This window comes from Mus caroli, unplaced genomic scaffold (assembly GCF_978045245.1).
Source record: "Mus caroli unplaced genomic scaffold, Mus_caroli_1 scaffold_1, whole genome shotgun sequence".
In the NCBI taxonomy this organism is placed as follows: Eukaryota; Metazoa; Chordata; class Mammalia; order Rodentia; family Muridae; genus Mus; species Mus caroli.
Window position 1 is genome coordinate 129,783,169 of NW_028227256.1, and position 24,432 is coordinate 129,807,600.

At 49.6% G+C, this 24,432-nt stretch overlaps 1 protein-coding gene across 10 annotated transcripts in view; it reads left to right on the top strand.

Annotated features, from left to right (window-relative positions):
• Positions 1–24,432, top strand: part of Plekha6 (pleckstrin homology domain containing A6) — a 140,035-nt gene that overhangs the window by 47,832 nt on the left and 67,771 nt on the right. The window contains exon 1 of one of the 10 annotated variants that reach the window (XM_029481855.2): positions 12,033–12,231. The exons of 8 other annotated variants lie outside the window; for them this stretch is intronic. The gene's annotated coding sequence lies outside the window, so the exon portion shown is untranslated. Of the gene's footprint in view, positions 1–12,032; positions 12,232–15,903; positions 15,978–24,432 lie in introns of those variants that run through there. One more of the 10 variants, XM_029481858.2, reaches the window with a different exon arrangement.

Sequence of the window (24,432 nt, forward strand, 5' to 3'; positions counted from 1 at the left end):
GTTGTGGCATTGCTGTTGCTTTTGGCTGTCCCTGTCCCTGTCACCACATTGCTCAGGTGTCCACTGGGTGATGTGGGAGGGACAGTGGGACAACTGTGCTAGAGTCAGGAGAGTAGGCACAGGGAACCTCATGTGTTTTGGTGTTCTCGGCCTCTTCCCTCAGGCTCTAGACTCGAGTCTCTGCTGCTCTCTTCCTTCCTAGCGCCTTTTATGTTGTGGGCACTGACAGAGCGTTTGTCCCATGCAGACATGGCTCAGTAGGCAGAGGCAAAGGGGAGCTTTATTCATTCAGACTTTTCAAGGCCATGTTCCTCCTGCCTGGCCCAAGAACAGGGTAGACCTGCTCTAGGGACAGGGGATCTGGGTGTCCACGGATGCCCTTTGGTCTGCACAAGCTCAAGGACACAGTCAGAGCTGGGCTCCGTTTCAGCTGGCAGGAGGAGGCACGGAGTTGGAGCTGCAGAGAAAGCTGGCCACTGAGGGGCTGGCCACGAGTGCTGCTGAGCACACTCAACAGCAGAGCAGAGGACAGGTAAAGGGACCCAAGCTAGGGGCAGCTCGGCTGCTTGTACTGGACTCTGAGGGGCTGGACATGGGGAGGAGCCACGCTTCCTGTGGACAGAGGGTCTGCATGCTCAGGGTAGCCTGCGTTTGATTTTGATAGCTTGGCGTGGCTGTTGCTGTTTCTTCTTGTGGTCGTCTTCCAGTATTTGTTCACTGAGATCCTTGAGGGACCAAGTGGCCATCTGGCTGCCCAGGGGCCACCCAGATGCCCAGCTCAAAGTCTGTCGTAGAGCTTGCACAAACTATTCAAACAGTCACTCAAAAGAACTTTCTAGAGCAGTCGTTCTCAGCCTCCCTAATGGTGCAGCGCTAATACCTCATGTTGTGGTGACCCCCAGCCATAAAATTATTTCCATTGCTTCTTCATAACTGTAATTTCGCTATTGCTATGAATCATAATGTAAATATCTGATAATGTAAGATATCTGAAATTCTACCTTTGTGAAACGGTTTGACACCCCTCCCCACAAAGAAGTCACCTTTCTAGTCAGGTAGTGTTTTGATACAATGGTGTATGTGCCCTAGGACTCCCAGGACAGGCAGTTGGACACAAGGCCTCCCAACTCTGGGGACAGAGTTCTAGATTCATCTGAGCAAAGGGTTCATGTGGTGCCCACTGGTTCTTATCAAACCAGAGACATTATCAAGTATGAGTCATTTAATGAGATAACCAAGCCAACCTGGTTTGTTCTGGACTTTCCTGAAAAATGTCCTGTGTGTCAGGAACTCCCTTTAATCCCAGCAAAATGGAGACAGTTAGTCACTGTCTAGGGATTCTCCCTCAGCTAGCCTGCAGCCAGCCCAGTTCCCATTTCTGTTTTGCTCACCGAAGGAAAACATGTCTGTTTCCCACTTATTTTCTGTGTTCTGTGAGCCGACCCCAGAGATCTGGACTCAGAGACAGGGATGTTACCTACCCATGATGCTCCCCAGAGACCTTTCCTGTCTCTCAGGAGTGACATCCACACAGCTACACCTAACAGTGTTCGGGTTAGCTGAGGCCTAGTGTGGAGCAGGCTCCTGCCTGTCTGTGGGGGAGCACGACAATCAAATCTGTGTCAGTTTCTCCTCCCGAATGATACCAAGTGTCATCTGACCATCTGCTCTCCAGTCTCCTTTTCCCAACACAGGCCTAGCTGTTGTCCACAGGTCACATTAAAACACCAGGCTCACAATCTACTTCCCAGTTCAGCACCTTAGACATAAAGCCCTTTGCTCTGTGGTTTCTTGTTTGTTTGCTTCGTTTTGTTTTGTTTTCTCCAGAGGGGGTTTCCTTTTCTTTTTCTTTTCCCTTTTTTTTTTTGTTTTTTTGTTTTTCTTTTTTGTTTGTTTGTTTAATTCTTAGCTCTCTCAAAGATTCCTTTGTTGTTGTTTTTCGTGCGGGGATGGAACCTGGGCCCTTTCCACTGAGCCATGATCCAGTCTGTTTGACTCCTTTCTTCATCTGAGTAGTGATTCAGTTTTCTTGCCTTGGTGTCTGTTTCTTAGTACACTTGTGATTGGGGCCAAAGAATGGCCAGAGCGCAGTGTGCTGTTGTCCGGTCCTGCCCTTCCTCTCATCCCATAAAGGGGTCATTCACACAGGCTCCTTGACTTACCCTATTTATAAATCTCTGCAGCGTGTCTGTCCCTAGTGACAAATGCTAATCCTGTCCACCGTTTCAGCATCTGCAAGTACTGAAAATAAAAAAATATCCTTCCATCTATAGCCCGCAAGTCCACAGCCCTGACTCTCCTAGGGCTGCTTGGCCATCATACCAGTAAGAACTGTCCCATGAGGAGCAGACCCTCAGGTAGCTCCGGCATCTAAGGGGTTGGCCTTAAAGGAGACTCACGGTGTCCGGGTAAGTGCAGCTGGGTTATATTGCACTATGACAGGTTAGGGCGGGGAATGGGAACTCCCATAGAGCCTCCGGTCAGGGCTTACTTAGTTCTCAGTTACTACACTCATGATTGGAACCCAGACATGTCTGTGGCATGCCTTACACTTGGCTGCTGGAGCCAGAGCCCTGCTCTGAAGCCCCTCTGTCCAGTTGCTGCCTACTCCCTACTCTGCCTGGAAGAAGGATTTTAGCTTCATTTTGTCTATTTCCTCCCTCCCCATAGAAGGCAGGTAGCCAGACGGCCGTCTTACTAGGCCACCGAGACAGAGTCCATTGCATTTAGAATGGCACCCCGCGGAAGCACATATTCCATTGCAGTCAGGTAGCATCTGTCTACCCTCTGCCATTTGTCTTTCCACACGTTCTTCCTGTGTGTGGCACCGCACCTCTGTGCTGGGAATGCAGGCATGATTGTGGCAAAGGCTTTAGGCCTCTTACAATACCCTCTTTACCTCAGCTTTCTCTCTGCCTCTGTTGACCTGACTGAGGCAGTGCGGGAGAAGCGGTCCCGTCCATCTCTCCAAAGTTCTCATCTTCATGGTCTGGGACACAGGAGATTGGCTGTGGAAGCCATGTGGCCTGAGTTCCCTGGATGCCCAAGCTGGCAAGCAGAAGGCACATTGGGCACGGTTTGCTGTCTTTTCAGTAGCCTAATACCTTCTGCCTTCCCTGCGTTGTAGGAGTGACCGCGCTGTCGAAAGGAGCCAGTGATGCCCGTGTGCAAAAGCAGAAGTCCTTGTAAGTCAGGTGCTTGATGGAGCAGAGAGGAGACAGTCCTTGGGAAAGTGCAGCCCAGGCACAGAGCTTAGCTTCTTCCAGGAAAGGGTCTGAAGATCACTGCTTTGAGTGCAGGTTTCCCAAGGGCCAAGTGTCTGGTACCTAGCAGTTGCACAGTAGATGGCTGGTATGTGGCAAAGGCTTCTAGTTAATGTTTGCCAAATGGATGTGTCATATGATGGCTCCAGACACTGTAAAGGCAGGGAGGAGATTAAGTCCCATGGAAACACAGACAACAAGGTCATATTTGAACGTAGCCAATGAGGGAGGGCTCCCTGGAAGAGGTGGCTTAGATTTAGGGTGGGAAGAATAATGCATCCTTCAGGATGCTCTGCAGGATGGATGGGCACATTCGAAATCCCAAGGAATGAAGGATCTTTTCTGTGCATTGGGGCTGGAGCAGCCAAACGACAGGGATGAGGTGTAAAGATGAGCTGGACCCGGGCAGCAGCCCACAGTTAGGTTCTGGGGGAGGAAAATAGAGAAGAGCAGAGTAGCTGTGGCTACAATGTGAGGATTATAGTTGTGGCTGGCAGGGGTGTCGGGGTGGGGTAGGGAGCCCCCAAGGCTCCCATCCCCGATGGCTCTTAGTAGTGACCTTAGGGAAGACACCTGCCAAGCCCCCAGTCTGTGCCTCACAGTAATGTCACTGTGAAGTGATGAAGGCTGGGGCCGCAGTCTGATGTGAAATCCGCTGGCCTTCTTAGATAGGGTAGGAGCTGGCCTAGCAATGGACCGGAAGCTGGAGAGAATTCCCAGGATGCATGGTTTTAAAGCCTGAGGTCAATAGTGCCTCATTTCCTCATTTTAAGCAGGAGGCCTGGGCACACACAGGCACTTGCAGTTGAGTTAAATTATGCATCATGAGGCTAAGTGTAGCAGATAACCAGACAGACCTGAAGTCCTGTGTAAGCTCTGTAGTCTGCTGTGTGACTTTGAGCAACTTCCCTAACCTTTCTGACATCACTTTTCCTTTTTTAAAATCTATAAAGTCAAAGTAACAAGATTTTGCCAAAGATCTAACTAAAGTACCGAGAGCTATGCCCCTGTGCACATGGTAAGGAGCCAGAGCTGGGGTGGCTGGAGGTTTCAGTCTATTCTCAACCTTTAGCTTTTTGCTAAAGGGGAGGGGCCAGGAGGCTCTGCAACTCCAGCTTCTTGAGTGACAGGTTGGGCCGCCACGTCCACAGTGTCCTCAGCACAGGGGACACAGGCTCTAAACCTCCCTTATCCTCATGGCAGGCACAGAGTAGAGTGTAAGCCCTTCTTTTCTGATGTTTCCAGCCTAGCAGAGGAGATGGGCTCAGAAACAAAATATGAGGATAATAAGAAACAAGGAGCCTTCTGCAGGAGACTCTGCGGCAGGGATGCGCAGGGATGCGCAGGGATGCAGGAGCGTGGGAGGGTTCAGGCGGGGTCTGAGGGAAGCTGTGCACTTCAGAGGGAAAATAGCAAACACTGTGGACAGAGGCACATGGCAGCCTGGGAGCCTTGGGTCTTCAGGGTCTGTGCAAGGAGGCAGAATTCTGGCAGCTGGTGAGAGCCTTGACTGCCCCTCCTCCCCTCCCCCCTCCCACAGGGGACAGGATTTCACCCTTTAAAGATTGTTAAGTAGGCATGAGGCCCAATCAGCTTGCTCCCTCTCCTCTTCTGGCTCCATCCCATGATGGCCATGTGCAGTCAGTTGACGATCAGAGAGGCTGTATAGCCTGCCTGAGCACACACAGGGTATTTGCTGTGGGGACAGAGTGAGCACTCAGAACCTCTGGTGTCTGTGTTGTGGTGCTTCATGTCCCAACCAGTCCGGTCCGCCTCACTTACTTCCCAGCCTCTGCTGTCCTTGTGGGCAGCCGTGGCCTCTGGCTAGCCCCAGCCTGCCCTCTGGCCATCAAGAACAGCTTTGTTCATTTAAAGAGCCAGGAATGATAGAGTCTGGCTGTCCTCTTCTCAGTTCTTTGGCACGCAGAAGGAGTCACAAGATCACCTGGAATAGGTTCCATCTTCTTTTCCAGGTGCTTGGTGCCTGGCACATGCCGGGCATGGTTAAGGATTTGTTTTTCAAAAGGCCAGGTAAGATGCAGAAGATAGAGGCGGCACTCTGAAGCTTTGGAAGATGCAGAGAGACCCCCGGCTCCTGCTCCATCCTCTCACACTGCGCATCCAGGGCCGGCCCCACGTGCCTTACTGATGTGTGTGGAGCAGGGAAGCAGTCTGTACTGAGGGTCATGTGGGGAGAAGTGGGATTTCGGGAAGGGGGTGGCACAGAGGCTCCCAAGTGTTTGGCAGCACGGCTGTCAGGAAGCCTCCCTGTCTCCTCACCCAAGAGGGAAGCCAGGCTATTAAATGAGGATTTCTAGTTGCTTTTTATAAAGGAGAGCAGTCTGCATCTGCCAGGGCCTTTTCTACAGGACCCTCCTCTGGCCTGGGACCCCTCCACAGTCCATCCAGTGCTTCTGGTGGGGTGTGTGGTAGAGCAAGGGTCCTCACATGAGAAGCACCTCCAAAGTTCACCCTCACCTTGGGGGCTAGGGAGACTCCCAGGCCACTCTTTTCCTGAGTCATTTTCATCACGCAAGCCCAGAGCAGCTGTGCAGCTGTTTCTATGAGTTTGTTAGAACAGCAGAGGTCCCATCCCACCCTTGTCACACCATCTGACCGACAGACACAGGCCGGGCCTCGGAGGATTCCAGGCCTGAGAAGCATAGCCCCGAAGTGAGAGGCCCAGGGGACTCTGCAGTCACATGCCAGACACCAGGGATGCTGTGATGAGGGAGACTCAGCCAGCCAACATATACACTCAGGCCTCACAGTTGGTGACAAGGAGAAAGTTCCTCTACTTGACTTCAGTTTCTCTATTTGTAAAGGGAAAACAGTTGAGGCCAGTCACTGAATGAGATGCAAATGCTTGCTAGGCTTGCGGACAGAGCAGGTGGTAGCTGCTGTCCTTTGGGAGGAGAGCGAATGCTCCATAAAGCGAACAAGATGAGCTGCCCGCTTCTCCTTCTGTTCCCAGCACTGCTCTCTGGGCCAGCGAACACCACGCCACCGCCACCACTGCTTCAGCTGTCTCTCTCCTCCTTCCCCATCCCATGTGATATGCTGCTTTGTCTGTGGGGGTGGGGAGGAACAGAAGGCATCATGCAGGGTGGGACTTGGCATAGACGTTGTCAAGGTGGGGAGAACGTGAGAGCTGGTGTGTGTGTGTGTGAGAGAGAGAGAGAGAGAGAGAGAGAGAGAGAGAGAGAGAGAGAGAGACTCAGTTGTCCATCTACTGGGAGCCCCTCTTCTTTGAAGGGTGCTCACTTTCAGAGTGGCCCTGCAAATCCTGGGACTCATGGGCTGCATGTGGGGGCAGTTGGCTGTCCCGATGTTTGTATCTAGACTGTGGAAAAGATGAGTTAGTACTTATCCCCTAGCTAAGCTCGGCCCACTGTGGTTAACAGAGCCCTCCGTGGCCACCTCTGTGAACTGTCCGTTGTCTGCATCGGTGGTGGAACTTTCTGGACACCATGGGGGAATTCCAGCCATTAGATCATTACATTGCTCGGTTTTAAGGTAAATGAAACACATGAAACCTCCCCTCTCACAGACAAAGGCAACCTTGTCTTAGGCCCTCTTGTCTGTCTTCTCCAAAAGAAATTGGTAGCAAAGTAAAACAGCTGCAGCCCAGAGGTTGAAACCACATCCGAGAGGCCAAGTTTAAATCCTGGCCCTGCTGGGCAATAACGTAACCTCTGTGTGCTTCTGTTTCATCTCTTGTAAAACCAGGATAAGAGGTGTCGGTGTGTGGATTAGATGAGTGAATTTGGAAAGCACTTAGCACTGTGTTCAACCTTCTTGAAGGCACTGCTTATTAATCACTTCAGTCACTTGCTCTAAAGCCAGTGGACAAGCCTGAGCCTTGGAGATCTGACTATGTGTAGCATTACTCTCTCACACAATGGCTTTTTATTTTCTGTCCCCTTGAAGCAGTATATACCTGGTAAGCAGGGCTGTGCGGGCATACCTGTGTACACATCCAGACTGTCCCGAGTGGAGAGGTGTCCAAAGCTTCCATACAGAGCTTGGTCAAGCCCCTTGGTCAAACACTCTATGGCTTACATCATTAACCCCATGTGTGCTTAAGAAGTCACAGATAACACTCCCCCTTCACTAAGCACAGGGCACACTCAGATTTTCTGCCATTTCTTCCAATAAACTGAAAAATAAGGGGCTGGAGAGATGACTCAACAGTTGAGAGCACTGGCTGTCCTTCCTGAGGATCCGTGTTCTAGTCCCAGCACTCACGAGGGAGCTGGTAACGATCTGTGACAGGCATACATGCAGGCAAAAACACACCTGCATACAAACTTAAAAATTAAAAAAGGGCCAGGTATGGCAAAGCATGCCTTTAATTCTAGTACTCAGGAGGCAAAGGCAGATGGGTTTTTGTGAGTTAAGAGGCCAGGCTGATCTACATAGCAAACTCCAGGCCAGCCAGGGCTACACAGAGAAACATGATTTCAAAAAACAAAACAGGAAAAATGTGCTGTTTGTTTATTTAGTGTCCTTTAGAAAAGCTCTTTCTAAAGAGTTCTACAGGAGAAGGGGGCTAGGGGACCCCAAGGGCAATGGGCTTTAGTGGTGATCTAGTGTGAGTGTTGAGCTGAGACAGCTGCAGAGGCCCTCGGTGACCGTGGGATGGGAGGTGTCTGGAGAGCCCACGCTCCTCTGGCAGGGGAGGCCCAGGTGTCAGCGGGGCCGGGCTTTCGCTCTAGGATGGGCAGTTCTGTGGAGACTCCCAGGAGAGGCCTGGCTGGTGCTGGGTACCACCTTACTCCTTGCCCTGAAGATAGCTGAGGTTGAGGTTTACCACGGCTGGGAAGTGTCCAGAGCTACTCTTGAGAACCAAGTGGTGTCTTGCTTGCCCGTGGTACCTCAGGTTTAGATTGAGCTCTTTTGAGTTTAGGGAGAGAGGTGTAGAGATGTTTGTGGCTTTGGACAAGGCTGGAAAGAGCCTCCAGCTCAGGTCTGTGGTTGGTGCTTTGGCTTCTGTCAGCAGCAGGTCCCCCATGATGGATGGGAGTGTTTAAGAGAGAGACGGGGTCACAGGGTCATGCTCTTTCTCTCTTGGGTCACCATTTGGCACCTCTGTGCTTTAGCCCCAGATCAATGGAGCAATTCCCACTGTGGGGACAGCCATGTGTGGCACAAAAGACCGTGACTTCCCTCTGTCTCTCTGCTTTGTAGTGACATTTTAGTTATGCTGACTTTTCCAGGGAGGAGTGTTTGTCTGTCTGTTGTGTGGTGATGAAGGTTGAACCTAGCAACATGGATGTGGTGGGCAAGCATTACCACTCCCAAGCAGTGTCCCCAGGCCTTGGTTTTCTGAGACAGGGTCTTAAGTGTATAGCTCAGGCTAGCCTAGAACTCTCCCTCCTCCCACGTCAGCCTCCCAGTGCGGGGATCGCAGGTGCGTTCCATCACACTTAGATGCGGAATGAGTTTATGTTAGTAAGGTTGATGTCTGTCTTAACTTCCCCAGTGTTCTGGGAATGGGTTTAAATCTTAGCCGTCCATACAAGGATCAAAGCAGTGCTTGGCAGCGTAGGGAAGAGGGGAAGCAGAGGAGACTGTGCCTTTCCAGAAGATTCTTTCATTTTTCTGGAACTTGTTAGCTAAGTTGTCATCCCTAGAGTAGGGAGGAAGGAAAAGCTCTGCCTAGGGGCTGAGCCAGCTCCCGGTTATGTAGAGAAAGCCCCACTCCAGACATCCCGTGCTGACATTGGGGGCTTGGTGAGCGTCTCCTGTGTCCTTGTTCTTCGTGTCCCACAGCTATCTCCCTAGTTCAGTGTGGGTTTCTTGTGGGTTCAGGAATGCTCCAGTAGCCTCTTTTCATTCTGTTATCACGAAAGCCATGGTCACCCAACCTGGGTGTCTTCCCACCATTCTCCTCTGTTCATGAGTTTTAGAAGTTAGGAAAATATCTCAGCGCTCTAGCTGCCCTTGATGGAGCCCATTCTTCCTGTGGGGAGGGAGCACACAGGCAGCGGAGGTCTACTGATGCATGAGACGCTAGCATTTTGTATGTCATCTACACTGTGGGACCCACAGTGGCCTCCCAGTGCCTTCCCAGCACTCCTGTGTGGGGATTGACAGTGGTCCTAACTGTGGAGCATGTCCAGCAGAGTGCAGTGTCCATGCCTATTGCCCTCTGCCATCCTCTGTTACCCCTACCCTGCAATGCGCTTGTGCCTCTTCACTGCTTCCACGATGTACACCTGAGCACCTCTTGGCTCCACCCCTCTAGCTGTCACTATTGCCCCCAGTGAGAGGATGCTTCCTTCATTTATTTTGTCTGTATCCATGTCAAAGATGGAGATGCCTCACTATGGCTGCTTAGGGCGTGCCCACGAAATAAATGACTGAGGTGTGGCCATTTCAGCATGGTAGGGACTTCTGGGGTCTGAACAGCTGGAGAGAATTCCTAGAGGAACTGGCATTTGAGCTCAGCCAAAATCATTGTCTACTGCCTTTTCCTAGGAGATTTGGGGCCCACCTCTCTCTGGGATGGAGAAGTATTTTTCTGGTTACAAGATGATCGATGTGGCTAGAATCCGCCACTTTAAAAGGCAGCTTTCTCTAATGGCTGAGAGATGGTCCACCCAGTGGAAAAGGGAAGAAAATCATTGCAGGCGGTAGGATAGAAATCTCAAGGTCCCTTGAGGAGACATGAAGATGCTATGTTCCATTCGGCTGCTTAGAACACTCACACGCAGAGCGTTTGGAAGATGAGGAGAGAGCTGATACACATTCATTATCCACGTGTCAGCTGGTCGACTCGGGAAAATATGGGTGGTGTACGCTTGTTATCCCAGCACAGGGAAAGCCCCCTACCACTTCCCCACTCCCACTGCTCACCAACCCACCCACTACTGCTTCCTGGTCCTGTCATTCCCCTACATTGGGGCATGGAGCCTTCACAGGACCAAGGGCCTCTCCTCCCATTGATGACCGACAAGGCCATCCTCTGCTACATATGGGGCTGGAGCCATGGGTCCATCCATGTGTACTCTTTGGTTGGTGGTTTAGTCCCTGGGAGCTCTGGGTTTACTGGTTGGTTCATATTATTGTTCCTCCTATGGGGTCGCAACCCCCTTCAGCTCCTTGGGTCCTTGCTCTAGCTCCTCCATTGGGGACCCTGTGCTCAGTCCAATGGTTGGCTGTATTTGTCAGGCACTGGTAGAGCCTCTCAGGAGAGAACTATATCAGGGCCTAAGATTTCAAATGGATGAGTTTAGTATTGGCATGGTGGGCAAGGAGGAAGGGGAAATGTTTGAGATTTTCTGAGCCAGACAGTACCTTGTGAAAATAGGTGTTAACCCCACCCTCCTTCCTGGAGGAAGTTTCTTTAGTTGTAAAGCTTAATGACAGGGTAATAAACTCTCTCCTGTGATCCATTTCAAGCCCTTCATGGTATCAACTTGTGGCCGGTATGATCCAGCTTCTCTAGTTAGGGTGGCTGGACAGGGCCCAGTGGTTAGAAATAGAAGTCACGCTCTGCTTTCTTCAGGAAAGAACCACAGATCATGGCAGAACCAGAGTGTGCTCCAGAGTCCCGAGCAGAACCGGCAGAGCTTGAGAGGGCATGAGGGCAAGGAGGGTGTGGGCTGGTGGGGGCGGGAGCCCTGAAGAATTACAAGCCCTGGATTTGTCCCTGAAGCACAGCTTATCTCTTGTCCCCAGTTGTGGCCTAGGCACTGTCCCTTTGGAGCCCCCACCCCTACCCTAGGTATCAATACAGGCATCTCTGCCTCTGGCTTCACTGTAAGACAGGTCATAGGTGGGTAAAGGCCTCTGCACGGAGAGATAAAGGCACAAGGAAGATGGGATGTGGCCCAGGGAGAGCACAGGGCATGAGGTTAAGGGGTTGAATATATCTTACTCCTTGCTTAGGGTATGCGTTGCTACAGGACAGTGGCAGGTATCTGTTCATTGCTTTGATTGATTTAAGCTAGGGGCAATGGTGACCCGGTAGGTAGAGCTAGTCTAGTCTTTCCCATGTGCCCCTGTGGTTTTGCTAACAGACTATTTCCCCTCCTTATTTCGTGGACAAGTGTTGGATAGGATTCGGGAGACCTCAGACTCTTAAAAAAAGAAAAGAAAAGAAAAGAAAAGAAAAGAAAAGAAAGGAAAACTTCTCTTTACAGGGACCCTCCCCCTCTTCCCCTCTTCCCCGGCTCCCAGAGCAGATGGGGCATTCCATTTAAAAGGTGAAATAGGACAGGGCGAGCCAGGTGCTCTCCCCAGTCGTCTCAGTTAGAAGGAACAGCTGCTGCCCACTCCAGCCATCTCATCATGGTCTTGAGCACACCCACATGTCCTCACTCTAACATGCCAGAGTGGCCAGACAGGGCCCTGGAGCCACGGAGAAAGGCCAGACAAGGAAGCTGCCTCCCAGAAGGCTGTTTCTCTGGACCCCTTCACTTGCCCACCTAGGAGGGTTGCCAGGCCCACATTTCTAGGAGCCCGATTAATACTGTGAGCTGCAGAAATTGCACCCTGTGGGAGTGTGAAGTCTGTGCCAGCGGATAGTAGGAGGGCAGCTCGGGACACTTCTCTGCAGTCAGGCAAACAACAGGGACCTTTCCAGGAAGCTGGGGGAGAGGGAGCTGTCTGTGAGAGGCTCCTGGGTGCCTGTCAGCAGGCAGCTTGAACCGGTTTTGCATTTGCTGTTGATTGCTTAATTAGACACCCACACGGCTCTCCCTGCTAATGACCACAGCTCCCAGAAGATACCCACAGACAAAGTGTGGGTAGTGCAGGGCGTTCCTTAGGACAGCCACCCGAGAGCAAGTGTCTCTCAGGCAGAGCACTGGCGATTCCTCTGGTCCTACAGCCCTCTTGTTAATGACAGAAGAGAGGAAGAAGCAGGAGGTTTAATGTGTGCACTCCAAACCCCAGGCTAAGATCTCCCCTCTTGGGAAACCGGCAGGACATCCCAGTGTCCACAGAGTCCCTAAGCCAGGTGAGCTGAAAAGTGCTGGGTCTGACAGGCCACTGTGCACTGTGGTGGGGGACAGCCATGGTGGGTGCAGCCATCTTTGTGAAGCAGTGTGGAGAGGGAGCCCATGGGAACTTCAGCCACACTCCATCATTGGGGACCTAGAGCTCCAGTTGCCCAGACAGCCAGGAGCACCCAGGAGTTGAAGCTGAGTTTGGAAGTGACTGAAGGGCTCTGCTTGGAAATGTTTCCAAGCCCCTGAGAGGACACTCACACTAAAGGACATGCTGGTCATTTGCTCCTCATGGCTTGGGGCTGCCTGCACGTCCATTTGCCTTTCTTTTTGTGCCAATCTAAGCACTCTTCAGTGCATTTGTGAGGAATAGGACTGGGTGGGACTCTGGACAGAAGACCCCCAACCCTGCTCCCTGTCCTCCTGGCTGAACCAGCCAAATGCTTGTTCCAGAGCTAGGCTGTGCAGAGGATTGCCAGACCCCAGGTCTATATTGCATTTGTGTTGCTCAGGCAGTGGTCAGCCTCAGGTACTCCTGAGGGCTGCAACCTGCTGTGAGCCCTGCAACCTGGCTCCTGCAGAGGCTGAAGGCAGGCAGCTGAGCCAGGGACAGGCCACACTTGTCCTCCTCTGGTGGCCGAGATGTGAGCATTTGGGGCTGGATGGCTTTTGGCCTGTTTTCCCCCAAGCCAGGAGGGAATGGATACCTCCAGAGGACAGAACCTGACAAAGGCCTGCCTGCTGTTCCTCTCTTCCAAGCTCAGGAACTCTCTCTTGGGGTGGGAAGGGGGCGGGGTTGACAAACGAAGGGAGTGGAGGGAGGGAGGGAGACTAGGAAACAAGTAATCCCACCAACAGTGTAGTCTGACCGCTTTCATGTTGGGAAGCAGGAAAAGGCATAATATTCAGTTTTATTCAATTTAATGTGTGTGTGTTGAGTGTATTTGTGCTGGTGTGCATGCAGGCATGCTCGCTGGTGTGCATGCATGGGGGGGGCAGAGGTCATTGTCCTGTGTAGTCTTTAGTCACTTCTCTTTATTATTATTGTTATTATTATTATTATCATTATTGGGAAGAGGCTTTTTAATGAACTTGGGACTTCCCATCCGGGCTGCTCAGACTGAGCAGCAAATCACTGGGAGCTACCAGTTCCTACCATGCCAGTGTTAGGGTTACAGTTTCGTGTCACCAATGCCCAGTTTTTCATGTGGGTGCTGGGTGTGTGTGGGAGAGAGAGAGAGAGAGAGAGAGAGAGAGAGAGAGAAAGAGAGAGAGAGATTATTCCATAACAAATCTCCCTTTTGCCTACCTCAGATCTACCCCAGTCCCCTTAGAATGGCCTTCATTACCTGTGCATACTGTGCTCTTCCTAGGATACTGAAGATACACTAAGTTAAGGAGTGGGTCAGCTAAGTATGATTGTGAGCTAAACACAGCCTACTATCTAATTCTGTGTGCTCTGTAAGGTAACAGTGGTGTTTATATTTTAAAAACCTGGAAACCCACCAAAACTAGATTATCATTTTGTCAGCAGCTCTGTGGGTGCTGGGAAATGAACCCTGGTCCTCTACCAGAGCAGCCAGGGCTCTTAACCACTGAGCCATGCATGTCTCTAGCCCTTGAACACTATTTTGTACATATAAAAACTATCTGAAATTCAGGTCTTAGTGAGACTTTTGTGGACACTCCCATGCTGTCCCATTTCTGTCTGTCTACTGCTCTCCCACCCTGGGAATGCTGATTTGGTGCGATGGAGACTGTGCCCTGGAGGCAGACATCTACCCTTTAACCTAACATTTGTTGACTTCAGTTCTAACCATCTCAGTAGTCATAATCATTTTTAACCCAGTATTGGGGATGAAGCTCATTGGGAGGACATTTATTCCGAATGCACAAGTTCTTGGGGTCTCCATTCACTCGCCCCATTATTTGAATTCAAATAGTAGAATGCTAAATTCACTTCACCTTCCACTCACTATCTCTTGGAGACCATGCCATATCAACCATTGTCAGAGGGTGGGTAAGCTTCATTTGACTTTAGAAAGGCTAAGTTTAAGAAGAAGCCTGGCTGCCCTCCTGGAAATGCTGAATAGGAAGTTGTGCTCCTGGAGATCAAGCGTGGAGCCTGAAGAGGAGCCCGTGAGAGACAGCGGCAGGGAGGTCAGCCACCTGAGTCTGTCACCTTGGCCTACAGATCAAAGATTTCCCCCAGCAGACATGAAACATTGCATTGTGCCGACTGGGCCAGGGACACTCCAGAGGTCACCAGGCTGGCTGTCAGAAAGTGGATGGAGAAACAGGAAACCAAGCCTTGAGGGAACAGTAAATAGTAAGGTCGTTGACTGGTCTCTCCTGAGTCAGAAGAAAAGCAATAAAGTTGGGTGTGGCATTGTGATGGGGAGGGACAGTGGGTACCTGCTGAGTGTCTGATGTACACCTCCTGCCTGCAACACCTTCTCTTATTGAACCGGTACCCTGAGGTAGCATCGCTAACATCATTTTACAGATGAAGACATTTAGACTTAGAAGTCAAGGGACCATTCCCCAAAGTCAGCAAGTAAGAGTATCAGGCTTTAAAGCTTTCTCTTTCCCTTCTGCCAACCAAGGATGCCAAGTCAGGCTGGCAGGCCCTCTCCAGCTTTGCCAGGCCATTCCATTTCTGGCTTCTACATTTGTCACCATGACTGCTACCATCTTTTGCCGTTTTCACGTTTCCTGATTGAGTTGTCTGTGCCAACATAAGGGAAGGGGGTGGCCCTCTGAGGGTGCTATGCAGAACATTGGAGAAGGAGAGGAGAGAAAGGTGTATTTAAAAACTTCTGTATGTCAGACCCACATCTTCTACCAGAACAATTTAAAAAAAAAAAAAGAATCCCAAAATCTTTGCTCCTAATCTGGAAGTTTGGCCTGCATTGTTATGGCTGTGACCACTTTGGTACCAGGACCTGAAATGCTGGTGGGCATTGGGGTTGAGAAAGTGGTAGACAGCTCCTGGCAGGACTGTCTGTGTGCTTGCTCAGTTGGCTGGGCTTGCTTTCAGTAGCTACTGCAGCTAGGGGGCTGTCTGCTACTAGGGAGCAAGCCAGGAGCACCAGAAGGCAAGGCGGGCAGTAGGCGGCGGCAGGCCGGGGAGCAGGGCCCTCCTTGGTTATGTAGGACCCAGCCAACCTGCAGCTCCAGACTCCACATATCACCTTTTCAGAGTTCTTCTCTTGGGTTTTCAGCCAGTGTTTCTTCAGTTAGCACTGGAGGGAGGGGAGAGCAAGAGCTCTGATGTGAGAGCCTTGCCTGAAGGCCAGGGGAAATTCTTCATCCCAGGCTCCTTTTCTTTCTCATGGGAGCTGAAGCCAAGGCAGCTGTCACAGCTGCCACCATGGGCACTTTTCTTGGAACAGGAGTGCTGCTTCTCCTCTTCTCAGTCAGCGAGTGCTCTGCGTCTCTCAGCTGGGCTCTAACTCTCAGCATGAAAGGTAAAATTAGGGAGCTTGGAGGTGTTAGCTAGGAAGGACTGGGGCTACCCAAACCTTCCAGAGAACACCAGAGAGAGGACTATGTCACTGTAAAGGGGTGTCCATTCATGGCAAGGATGCAAGTCTCCCTTACCCCCTCTCCCTTTCAGGTGTCCCCACTTTTCTCCTAACAAATATGATCCTGGATCCCTCGTCCTTGGGGCCTTCCATGGAGCTATCTCATTTTTGGAGTGAAATACGGATATCGATGTACTTGGAGTAAGGGATCAGAGAGAGGCCTTACAGAGGTGGGTCTGTAGTGGAGTGTCCAGTGAACTCATGTCTCCGGGAGAGCTTTGGCATGGCAGGCACTTGGCTCCCTTCTGGTGTAGCTAAACTAACCAATGGCTTCCGGCATGATCTCCATGTACAGTTACTTTGAACCAGCAGGGAGAGTCAGAGCTGTGAGAGACAAATGCCAGGAGCACTTTCTTCTCAGTGCAGGGCAGGAGGGAGGCCAGTGCCTTAGGTGGGTGGGGCTGGCATTATGCCTGGATACAGATATTTGGACGGGAAAGTGATTAGTGGCGGAGGGTGAGGCTGGCTGAATGCTGTTCTGGGTTTGCGTGTTATCAAGCCGCAAGAGGCAGAACTCGGCAGACTCCCTAAGAGAGGCTGATGGGCAGGCGGCTTTGGTTTGCTGCCAGGGCCCATTTGAGCGGTAACCGGTCTTGTGGGCAGTACATGCTGTGAGACAGGATTTAGCCGGGATCTGGCTGGGATGGTGGGTGGGCCGGGATGAATGGGGCTCAGTGAGAACATGGAGGTGGGTTTTGAAAAGTAGATTTGGGCGTGATGAGATATGCATTAGAAGAGCTAGAGACAGACCTGGAGTGGTTGGAAATGAATAACAGGGGGTGCTGGGGGATGTTCTAAAGTTGCAACTGCCCAGGAGTTCTCTGCTCCCTGTGGAGATGTAATCTGGAGGAGAAAACCAGGGTTGCCTGCTGCCTTTGAGGAAATTGGTGTGTGAGTGTGTGATAGGCAGTGTGAATCTGGCAAAAACATTTTGAACCCAGGAACTCAGTGCCATGAGGTGGGGATAGGATGGGCCAAGCATACTGCCCCTCAGTAACAGTGTAATTAGCAGTTTGTGTGGTGTGGTTATTTTTTAAATTGTGGGAATTTAAAGAAAAATATTTCTCATTTATGTCACCGGCTTCTTCTAAATAGAATTTCCAGTGTTGATTGATTGGTAGAAGCCTCCGTGTAGGGTTCTGGACCACAGGCAGCAGCAACAATCATTGGTTGTATCAGTATTCCAGCTCAGAGCCACAGCAATGTGTGTCCACTCTGGCTGCTCCCTGTGAGAATCAGCAAACTCATGATCCAGTCCCTAACCCAGTTCCTAATCACACGCTGGTCCTGGTGCATGTCCCTCTGGTCCCTCAGCTCCATTCTTTATGTGCCTCCCTCTGCTGGTTCACCCCACCCCCCACCCCCACCCCAGCCAAGTGTAGAAACCGCTCCTTAGGGTGGAGAAGCCCTACTCTGTGGCCTCCAACGGTGTCTTGCTGATGGGATGCTCACAGCCACGCCCACAGCCTACTGAATATCTCAGTTATTATTTATCACCTCAGCCAAATTGTCTTTCTGTCTTCAACTTGAATTATTTAAAATGTAAAGAGGACAATAAAATTAGAGTCTCATAGAAGCCTGGGGATCCAGGGTGGAGAGGGAGCCTCGGTGAACATTAAATCATAAAGTTACCAAACCCTTCCTGGTGCTCTGTAGTTGGCGTGGTATCTTCCCAGAGGCTAAGTTAACATGCTTGTGGTTTCCACCCCCACCCATGGCCTGCACCAAGGGAGGCCAAAATCTCCAAAGTTTAGGATCTTTTTTCTTAACTCTTATGCTCAAATTAAAAACAGTCATAGAGAGGTCATCTGCCCTTTGAGTCCCAAGTTTTCAAGTTTTGGCCTATGGCAGATAAGATGAATTGAGAAAAGCAAAGAGAATGTACTTTTCTTTTTCTCTTCCTTCCTTCCTTCCTTCCTTCCTTCCTTCCTTCCTTCCTTCCTTCCTTCCTCTTTCTTTCTTTCTTTCTTTCTTTCTTTCTTTCTTTCTTTCTTTCTTTCTTTCTTTCTTTCTTTCTTCCTTTCTTCCTTTCCTTCCTTCTTCCTTTCCTTTCCTTCCTTCCTTTCTTCCTTTTCCTCTCCTTCTCCTCCTCCTCCTTCTCTTCTTTTCCCTCTTCCTCCTCTTCTTCTTTTTGAAAGCAAACTGTATTTCGTGTGAAGGACTTCTCTTGTGATGAGAGATGTATTAAAGTATCCTGAGGTTACAGCTTTCTGTCTTTTCTGGGTGGACAGTGAGAAGAGACGGTAGTTGGGCTTTATGATTTCCTTATTTGGCAAAAAACAAAAGCTTGGCAGCCTTACATTGGTTCCTCAAATTTCAATATTTGAAGTCTTACTGGCCCATGAAATCCACAGATTTTGCCTCCAGCATTTTCTCTAAGCGGATCCTCTGTGAAGGCCTCCGTCGGGCAGCCTCCTGCAGGCTCAGTTTCTGATCCCATCCTGGCCCCCTTTCTCTGCAGCCCTCATGCCCAGGGAGTTCAAACTGAGTTTTGGCTTCCCTGCAGTTTCCAAGATGAAGGAGGTTTCCTCTCTAAAACAAGGCCACTGGCCAGGGGTCAGCTCTTACTTCCTCTTCCGTGTCCTGAATGCCTCCAATGGAGACTCCTTTCCAGCTGCTGGGCTGGGGCTTGTAGCCCCAGAGTCCAGAGTCATCTTTTGGAAATGATGATATCATCTGCCCTTGGAAACCACAGAGGGGATTTGTGGAGTATATTTTGGGAGCAGTACACAAGGTCTGTTTTGCACTTGGGAGTCTTGGTACCTGGTATCAGTCATTTATAAACATCTCTTTATGTGGCTAGGGAAGGGACATTTACAATGTTCAATTTCTAGTGCTGGAAGTCTCCACTTCTCTTGAGCTCTCAACTATAGATGGTTACTCTTCCAAATCGGAGGCTCCCAGAGGCCTTAGAGCATCAGAATCACTCCCCTTCTGAGGATTTAGACCTGAGAGTCTGAAAAGTATGTGGGATTCCCCAGGCAGGTCCCCAGTTACCAGACCCTTAGGCTTGTGGTTTCTCTGAACATGTGCGTAGACTTGTAGGTGCAGAAGCATTGGGGGGAGATAAAGTTGGAACCACCCTGGAAATTGAACTGGGTTCTCTTTTTATGAGGTGTATTTTTTTTGGCCCTTTCTCAGAAGCACAAATTAGGCTCTTCTAGTTCAAGAAATTTCTATATTAGGCAGGTTGTTATGTTGAAGGAGTATGTGGTAGACCATAAGCTCTCCTTGGGCACAGAGAAGTGTGGTGATCTTGTCTGAGGTTGCATAGGGCTCTGGTCCCAGAGGTCAAGCCCAGGTGCCAGAGAGTCTCTTCTCTGCAAGGTTTCTGGAATGGTGATATGGTAAAGCCTGAACCCGGAGCTTCTGGCAGATACTATGGGCTGTTCAGACTAGCTGCAGGGGGAGGAGGGGCACAAAACAAAAGCGATGCAAGAATGGCACATTAAAGATCTCAGCCACTTGAGAGAAAACAGTAGAACGGGGCCATCTCATGGTTTACTGAAGTTTGGGGAAGGCCAGTGATGGTGACAGATACTTCTCTTAAGTCATCTCTGGTTGCTTCTCCTACTGGTGGCAGCTTTCTTCAAAAAGCCTTTGATATGAGCTGGGTGTGGTAGTACCTACCTTTAATCCCAGCACTTGGAAGTCAGGGAGGTGGGGTTCTGGGAGATGGACATTTTCCTGTTCCACACAGTGAGTTTCAGCCCAGCCAGAGTTAGTGAGACCCTGACTCAACCCAAAAAACGAAATAAAACAACACAAAATATAAACCCCTTATTGCTATGGGCTCCCAGCTCCTTGCTGGAGTTGAGCCCAGGGCCTTGCTCCTGCTCCATCACAGCGATCCACTTTAAGATCTTCTAATAAAATTTTGTGTGTGTGTGTTTCTACATATGGGTGTGTGCACACGAGTACAAGGGCCTATAGAGTCTAGAGGGTATAACTACAGGTAGTTATAACCTATATAACATGGATGCTGAGAACTGATCTCTGGTTTCTAACAAGAGCAGTATGTGCTCTTAACCATCGAGCCATCTCTCCAGTCACCCCCCGGTCCCAATTAGTTTTTATTTTGAGATAGGGTTTGACAATGCTACTCAGATGGACCTTGAACTTGCTATGTTCAAGAGAGGCCTTGAACTTATAATTCTCTTGCCTCCCTCCATAATGGCTAGGGTTATAGGCATACAGCATCAAGCTTGGCTGATAAAATTTTCTCCTGGCTTTGAGTAGGTCTAGAATAGAGAGTCAGAGAGTCCAGCCAAGTTCTTGGAGATAAGAATTTCCTTAAAGATATTCAAGCCAAGAGAGAGGGCAGATATGTGGTCCATTCAGCATGCCTTCTTTTGGATGCAAAGGTCAAGAAGGTATTGCCTTAGCTTTCCAAGCTTCGCCATGGGTTCCAAGGCTCCAGAGCTAGGGTAACCTCTAATCACACATGATATCAAACTGCTCAACCCCTTTTTCCTGGCTTTGGAGACTTCTGAGTTTGATTGCCATACACAATGTAGTTCTCCATGTGGTAGATAGGGGATCCTCCCCAGGAACTTCAGGAAGACTTCACTGTTCTATGGGATGGAGCTTATGCTACCAGAGTTAGAAATCAGGACATCTGGCCAATGGTTGATGTGTGTTGGGGGGGGAGGTGTGGCTTGAGGTAGCAGGATGGAGCTATGTGTTGGGCAGATCCAGGACCAGATCTGGGAAGCTTATTGGGATGCCCGGGTCTCTAAGAAAGTTGATCATAGACTGCTCGTCAGTAAGTCCCTAAAATGAGTGACCAGAGCCAAGAGACTTGAAGAGAGGAATTGCTCAACACTACTTGCTGTTATTGACTAGAACTGGCTTCCCATATAAAAATCTCCTGGGGCCATGAGATGGCATCAGAAGAAACATGCCAAACCTGTTCCACTGGATGGTGGCGTGTTTGCTTCCCGTTCACCTGTGGAACACCCCATCTTCAGCACCTCCTAATGCTCAGAATCCTTTCCTCTCATTGGTCCAAGTTCCCGCAAGCTCAGATCCCCCTTCTTTCAGCGTTTGCCATATTTGGGCCATTTATCCCCCTAGGGATGCCCGTAGGGCACAAGCAGTGCAGATAAAGCCAGGAGAAGGTGGAGAAAGCGCCCGATACCCAATGAGGTGGGGAGTTGGGAGGCATGTTTGGAATCTTCAGGCATGTCTATACCTGAGGCTCAACCAAATAACAGCATCACATTGCCTCTGCCAGATCCACTCAGGGTAGGCAAGCAGCAGGCTTTCATGAAGGGCTGGGCTTTGACTCTTCTCCCCAGCCTCATGCCAACTTGAATTCCTGAGAGCCAGCTGCAGGTCCCAGGAACCCGGAGACCCTCTCCAGGTTGGTGATAAGGCAGATGGCTGTCAGCATCTTTAGCTTAAATAACTCTGATGATTGCCCTGAAACCTCTGTCTTTGGGGAGGGGACTAGAGAAGGGGTTTATATAGCTCCCCACTCCTTTGCAGGGCCTGAGGATTTTAGGGTGATAGTCACAGTACATACACTCTACTATGTAAAAGCCCAACAGAGTCTGGAGTAGTTTTTCAGCCATTTTGCTTGTTGGTTTGATTGTTCATTTGTTTGTTTGTTTGTTTGTTTGATTTTGGGACAAGGTCCTCTATGTAGCCCTGGCTGTCTTGGAACTCACTCTGTAGGTAGAACTCAGAGATCTGCCCTCTTCTGCTTCTAGTGCTGGGATTAAGACATGTGACATATGCCTGTCCTCTGTAGTCATTTTAATGTATTTGTGGCAAGACTGATTTCAAGAGTCACAGAAGTGGAAGAGAGTCTGTAAGGAGACTCAGGCCAGGTCAGGTCATGTTTCCTTGCCAGATAGGTTCATGTCTGGTTGTTGATTACTGCCGCCGGATCAGGAGAAAGGCTTGTCTGAGGTGTTCTCTGCTTTTGGAATGCTTTGAAGGCACTGTGACTGTGTAGTGCCTTATGTAATCGTCTAGGTCAAAACTAATCTTCCCATTTCACAGACAGGGAAGGTAGGGCTCAGAGGGACTTAGGACTCTGCATACATTTGGTTGGTAAGAATCTGAGCTGTGATTTCAGTCCAGGTCCATTTGTCATGGAGTCGGAGCATTTTCCACTGTGGCATGAATCTTACCCCTCTAGGTGTGAGTGGAGGATTGGTGAGGGAGGGATGAGAGCATCCCTGCCTTGGCATCTTTCCCCACTGGGAAGGCACTTTCTGATAGGCATCATTTGTCAACTCGTACATTGACTTCTGTGACCCTAGGAGGCAGATAGCCCAGCAGAGAAGCTAAAGTTGAGCTCGGTTTGTGGCTTACAAGAAGAATCCAGCTGGCTTTGTGGGGGCCTTGAGAGCCAGGAACAAGTGTGATCATGTGTAATGAGAGAAGAGCCATCCACAGCGGAAACAGCTCTGCACAGAACTACTAGTGTGCCCTGTCTGGAGAAGTCTTGCATGGAGTTGAGCCATCTGTAGAAGAGTTTTCAAGCATCGCTATTCTCAGATTAGCATGAAAGGAATGTACAGCTTGAAACAGGGGGGATTCAATTAGAGGGTCTCACTGGTCTTCATTAGCACTGTGAAAAAAAAAACAGTCAAAGAAAGTGCTAATTCAATCTGGTGACGACTCAGCCTGCATTTAACTCTTCATCGGAGAGATTGACATCGCTCTGTTGTTTGGATGATGGTGTGAGGGAATGGGCAATGGCATAGCCTCACCTACCTTCTCAGTGCTTTCAGATGGCCGCTCCTATGTTGAGATGACTCTGCATCAGGCAAGAATTGAACTTTGAGCAGAGCAGTGGTGGCACACACCTTTAATCCCAGCACTTGGGAGGCAGAGCCAGGCGGATTTCTGAGTTCAAGGCCAGCCTGGTCTACAGAGTGAGTTCCAGGACAGCCAGGGCTACACAGAAAAACCCTGTCTCGAGAAACCAAAAAAAAAAAAAAAAAAAAAAAAAAAAAAAAAAAAAAAAGAATTGACCTCTGAATATCCAGGTCCCTGTGTTTATGATATTTCCCTGTACAAAAGAGCCTGCTGTCAGTGAACTTTAAGCAGTGTATGCCCAGATGATCTGGAGAAAGTCTGACCAGTCTGTGCCCATCACTGGGAAGATATTCAGTAGGAGTGGTGGTAAGTTAGTTGCTATAGGAATAAGGAATAACTGCTCCAGCCAATTGCAGAATGGAAAGCGGGGGTAAGGTTCTTCTTACAGCGACTATTGGATCATGGAGCTGGTAGCAGAAAAGTAGACATCCTTAAAGACTAGAGGAGCGGATAGGACCCTATGGTCTGAAAGAATCGTGGGACCTAAGACAGCAGAGGACCCAGGATGCCAGGCTTATCCTCTCCTCAATAATGCTGTCCTCCCTCATTGTATCTCAAAGTTGTGTCCACTCACTGGCAACCGGTTCAGAGTCCTTTGGGTTCAGTACCTGTCACTTTCCTTAGGCGGGCTAGCTCACCATCACAGCCATACCCATTTATCCTTTTGCCAGCTCTCTCTTGAGCATCCTTGATGCTTTTTCCGTGCTTTAGAGTCAGCCTGCCTGTTATCTGCCTACTGCCATCTTTGCCCTCTACCTTTTCCTTCTCAATGACTTCTAGTCCGCCCTCAGATCAGCCTTGTATACAAACTCTAGAGAAGGTGCTGGGGACTTTCTGCTTTGCACCCCTGTGCTGGCCTTGACTTCTGGGCCCAAGTTAGTGAAACTACTCAAAAACAGCTTACATCTTGAAGGTTTAGTTGTAGAAGCTTAGAGTGTTTCTCAGATCTCTCTTGTCAGAATACTGATTGGACCCTGGGAACAAACTAGAATCAAGAGGCTGACTGTCACTGTCCTGGAGCTAGTTGTTGTTGCTTGTGGTGTGTGGCTCACTCCTGTCCCTCGGTGCAGGGAAGAACTTTAGCCTTGTGGGCAGCCCACAGTGGGAGAAGGTGGGGGAGTGTTCTGCTTGTGGACATGTTACCAGCTCAATCACTGGGAGGTGGAGTGGTGTCTTTCTTCTCTCAACGGTAGTCTTCACTCCCAGGGAGGAACTTGGGTCAGGTGTATCCCTAGTATGGTGGTGCCAGGTTTGGGAGGCTATCACCATGGTGACTGTGGGTGCTGTGATAGTCAATTTCTTTTTTTTTTTAAGATTTATTTATTTATTTATTTATTTATTTATTTATTTATTTATTTTATGTATATGAGTACAGCTGTACATATAGTTTTGTGAGCCTTCATCTGGTTGTTGGGGAATTGAATTTAGGACCTCTGCTCACTCAGTCCCTGCTAGCTCTGGCCCAAAGATTTATTTATTTATTTATTTATTTATTTATTTATTTATTTATTTATTATAAATAAGTACACTGTAGCTATCTTCAGACTCACTAGAAGCAGGTGTCAGATCTCTTTACGGGTGGTTGTGAGCCACCATGTGGTTGCTGGGATTTGAACTCAGAACCTTCAGAAAAGTAGTCAGTGCTCTTACCTGCTGAGCCATTTCACCAGCCCTGATAGTCAATTTCTACATGGTGCTTGAGCTGTACTCCCGACAAGGATTTGGCTTGGGGAGCTTTCATGTCGCTAAGCAATCTTGCATGAGAATTCGTTTTACGTTTACATACGTATG